This window comes from Nycticebus coucang, chromosome 17 (genome assembly GCF_027406575.1).
Source record: "Nycticebus coucang isolate mNycCou1 chromosome 17, mNycCou1.pri, whole genome shotgun sequence".
Classification (NCBI taxonomy): Eukaryota; Metazoa; Chordata; class Mammalia; order Primates; family Lorisidae; genus Nycticebus; species Nycticebus coucang.
In genome coordinates this window covers 685,135-689,811 of record NC_069796.1, presented here as the reverse complement: position 1 = coordinate 689,811, position 4,677 = coordinate 685,135, and positions in this window count along the sequence as shown.

Below are 4,677 nucleotides of genomic sequence, written 5' to 3'. Positions count from 1 at the left end.
ATGTCTGTCCAATGTTCCTTGGGGCTGCCGCTTGGTGCAAAGATTAGTTTGAGGTGTTGGACTGTTCCTTACACAGACTGGAGGACAAAGGATGAAGCCCAGTCACATTCCAGAGTGTTGTCAGGGAGACAAAAACCATCCTTTGTTTGTGAAAATTAGGCAAATAGATGTTAGAACAGCTCTGCCATCTTCAGAAGGCGGCTGGGTTATCACGCTGACATTGCCTCCTGCTCAGAGAAATATCATCCTCTGCCCTTAGTTCCAGAGGATGACACCATGGATGCTAATTTATTCATAGGAAAGTAGGCTAAAAAAGACCAAGGTAAGGCCAAGTGTCCTTGCCATGCTTGAGGAAGAACAGACTATCTTCCTTTGCAGCCACCAGATGCTGTCTGCAGCTCACAGGCAGCCGAACAAAACACATGTGTGGGTTTCTGATTGCTGTGTCTTACTCATTACTCTTTCTCTGAGTACAGGGTATCCCTAAAGTCACCATATCAAGGGAAAATGGGAAATTGTAGCTAAATGTATCTGTATTTACAAAATAGTCATTACAAAAATTTACAAAATATTTACAAAAAATATTCTCTACATGTTGGCTGCCTCTTTGTATAATTTGCATTTTCAAGGAATCAACACTTTTGCTAAATATAAAAAATGTTTGAGTTCCTCTAGGAGAGCTCCTTGTGCAGCGGCTCTGAGTTACCTGGAGATGTCTGTGGCCGTAATGGCGTGGCGGAGGGGCTTCCAGCTCCCCACCTGTCTTAGCGTTAAGTGTGGGTTGTATGGTTCATGAAGAAAAAGAAGAGGGGGGTTATGGAAATAGATTAGGAATAAAAAGCAAATACCTCCTGGGAGCAAACACCCAAACCCAACAACAAGCTCACTTATACAATTATCCACTTTGCTATTTTTGAAAACCAAAAAAGGGAGGGAAAAAGCACTTTAAAAAATCTTTTGTGAATAAAGCTTATAGTTAAAAAACTTGTTTTGGCTGCTTATTTTTGTTAGCTGTAAAAAAAAAAAAAAAAAAAAAAACCTTAAATTTTACCTGTAAATGTTTATATAATCCTATATTGTGTTCTAAGAAGCCAAACAAGAAAACGCCTTGTCAACAGGCTACAAGTACACGATTTAAACTGATAAAATCCTACTATGGGTGTTTCCTGACATTTCTAGGTCTGTAATTTATTGGTAGATTTGAAAGATGTATTCACATATATCAATCAGAGAAACATGAACAGAGCTGTGTTTTGAATGCGAGATGACAAAACTCTGAGTGTCACAAAGGGGGTGGGAGCATGCGGCTGTGGCCTGAGCCTCCTTTTGGAGAAACTTACCTGTTCATTTGCGGGGTTCTTCTCCAGTTGTGCTGAATCCAACTTGCTAGGCATGCTTTAGAACATCACACGGAAGTGTGATGTTACTGAAAAAATATTTTTACAAGACTATAAACTTTGGTCTCCGACTTTTTTGGATAGTCTATGGTTGAGAATTTCAATATGCTGATTTTTGGTCTTGAGATTTTATTTATATTAAGTCTCCTTTTGTTCAGCTCAATAAAGGATCACCTTTTATCTGACACAGACTTTCAACATGACCGTGTAATATGGTAATCTTCTGCTCACAAGTACCTGGGAGTCGAACATCTTGGAAGACTCATAAAGACACATGTGGGATTTTTAAATTTAATTTTTTGTTTATTTCTGAGGAATACTGAGAAAGGTCCCCAAATTCCAGAACTGTAGTTCCTGGTGGGATCTGTGGCTAATGGGCTGTGACCTCCTGTCACTCTAATGGTGAGGAGGGTCTGAGGACACCCAGAGAATCTCCACTCTTCTTGATGACACCTGCAATTTCAGGTTTGTCTTAAATGCAGCCCCATTTAAATGTAACATCTTACATTATCATTCTTGTTCCAAACATAATGCTTGGCAGCACATTTTCTTGCAGGCTTTGGTCATTGGAAGCACTGGAGTCTGAGAGCCCAAGGATAAACATTCACATACTTTGCATTTCTGCCTTGTCTAAGGTCTGGGTTCACAGATTTAGAGGATATTATGTAAAACTATTCTATCATATTATGAATTGTTAGTATATACTTACCATATTTAATTCAGTTTTAGCAATATCTATCTTGATATTTTCTTTTTATGTTACACATTTTCTCAGACATTAACTTCATTTCAACACAATATTTTGACCGTCTCTTCACCAGTTTTAAAAAAAAAAAATTAGCATGAGACTGTGGAAGACTCAACCCTGGGTGCATATTAGAATCAATGAGAACTTTGAAAAGGAAACACTTTAGTTTTCCATTGTGGTCCAGTTATATAAGAATTGGGGGGTGGATGAGGGCTGTGCATTGTTTTTGTAAAAACCCTTCTGGTGATTCCAAAATGCAGCCAGGTTTGAGAACTCCTGCCTTAACCTTTAAAGCTTCATTATATTATTCGTGCGTTGTAATTACTTTTCTACCTTAAAATATGTATTTACACACCTGACTCTACCACTGTGGAAAAAACCTTTCCAATTTCCCCATTTAGTATGATGTTGGCTGTGACTCTGTCATATAAGGTTTTTATAATTTTGAGATATATTCCTTCTATTCATAGTTTGCTAATTTTTTTTATCACAAAGGGTTTTAAATTTTGTGAAATGGTTTTTCTGCATCTATTGAGATGACCATATGACCTGTGTTTTTGCTTCTGTTTATGTTTGTTTGTTGGTACATAGCAATTCATGTTTATTGGTAGGTCCATCCTTGCACCCCTGGGAGGAAGCCCACCTGATCATAGCAGATTATTTTTCTGATGTGCTGTTGAATTTGGTTTGCTAGTATTTTGCTGAAGGTTTTTGCATTTATGTTTATAAAAGATTTGGTCTGTAGGTTCCTTTTTTATTTTCTGCAGTGTCCTTTCCTGGCTTTTCAAGGTGATAGTAGCTGCATAGAATGAGTTGGGGAGGATTCCCTCCTTCTTGATGAGAACTCAAGACGAGGGTGCCCACTGTAATGGCTTCTGTTCAACATAGTGCTAGAAGTCCCAGCAAGAGTAATTAGGCAGGAGAAAGAAACTAACAGCATCCATTCTGGGAAAGAGGAGGTTAAACTATTGCTTTTTTGCGGATGATACGATCTTATATCTGGAAAACCCCAAAGATTCCACAAAAAGACTCCTGGATAGATAAATAAATTCAGCAAAGTCTCAGGGCACAAAATCCAAAATCAATGTATACAAATCAGTACCATTTCTTTGTTTGTTTGTTTGTTTGTTTGTTTGTTTGTTTTTTGCAATTTTTGGCCAAGGCTGGGTTTGAACCCACCACCTCCGGTATATGGGGCCAGCACCCTATATCTTGAGCCACAGGCACCACCCATCAGTACCATTTCTATATACCAATAGCACTAAACCCAGAATCAAATCAAAGACTTGATACCATTCACAGAGGCTGCAAAGAAAATAAAATACTAGGAATATAGTTAACAAAGGAGGTGAAGGATCTATACAAGGAGAACTATGAAATATTGAAGAAAGAAATCACAGATAGAAAGCATATCACGTTCATGGGTCAGCAGAATCAACATTGTTAAAATGTCTATTCCACCCAAAGTGATTTACAGGTTCAATGCAATCCCTATCAGAATACCAAGGCCATAATTCACAGAACTAGGAAAAAATAATTCTATGTTTTGTTTAGAACCAGAAAAGAGTCTGAGTAGCCAAAGCAATCTTAATCAAAATAACAAATCTGGAGGCATGATGTTACCAGACTTCAAACTATACTGCAAGACTGTACTAACCAAACAGCATGGTCCTAGAACAAAAAATGGAGGCAAAGACCAATGGAACAGAACAGAAAAAGAAGACATCAGGCAACCAATTGATCTTTGACAAAGCAGATAACAACATACACTGGGGAAAAGAGTCCCTTTTCAATAAATGGTGCTGGGAAAATTGTACAGCCACACACAGAAGAGTGAAATAAGGTTCATATCTCTCACCACTCACAAAAATTAATTCAAGATTGATAAAATATTTAAATGCAAGACATGAAACCATGATAACTCCTGGAAAAAAATGTGTGAAAAAACTCTTCCAGATTGCCACCCCAGTGGCAATCACAGCAACAACAATAATAAATAAATGGGACTTCATTACATTAAAAACCTTCTTCAGGGGCGGCACCCGTGGCTCAAAGGAGTAGGGCACTGGCCCCATATGCTGGAGGTGGCGGGTTCAAACCCAGCCCCGGCCAGAAACTGCAAAAAAAAAAAAAAAAAAAGCCTTCATAGGCAAGAAAATAATCAACAGAGCAAACACACAACCTAAAGAATGGGAGAAAATATTCACAGGCTATACAACCAATAAAGGTTAAAAACCAGAATCTACAAAGAAGGTATATTGTTGGCTTACTAGAATTGATTAAAATAAATACATTGATTTCTAAAATCTCTTATATCTTTTTACCTGCAATAACATTCCTTCACACTCCCATGCTATAAATGAGACCTTGAAGCAGCACGGATACAGTTATTTAGCACAGCTCTCACTAATCCAAACACTACCAAGTCTAATTCTCCACAGAATTCTGTTTACCCACTTCATGTAGTAGCAAGGCCTGTGAAAGGAAGCTGGATCTGCTTCACTCTTGTCCTGCATAACTGGGGTTCAAACA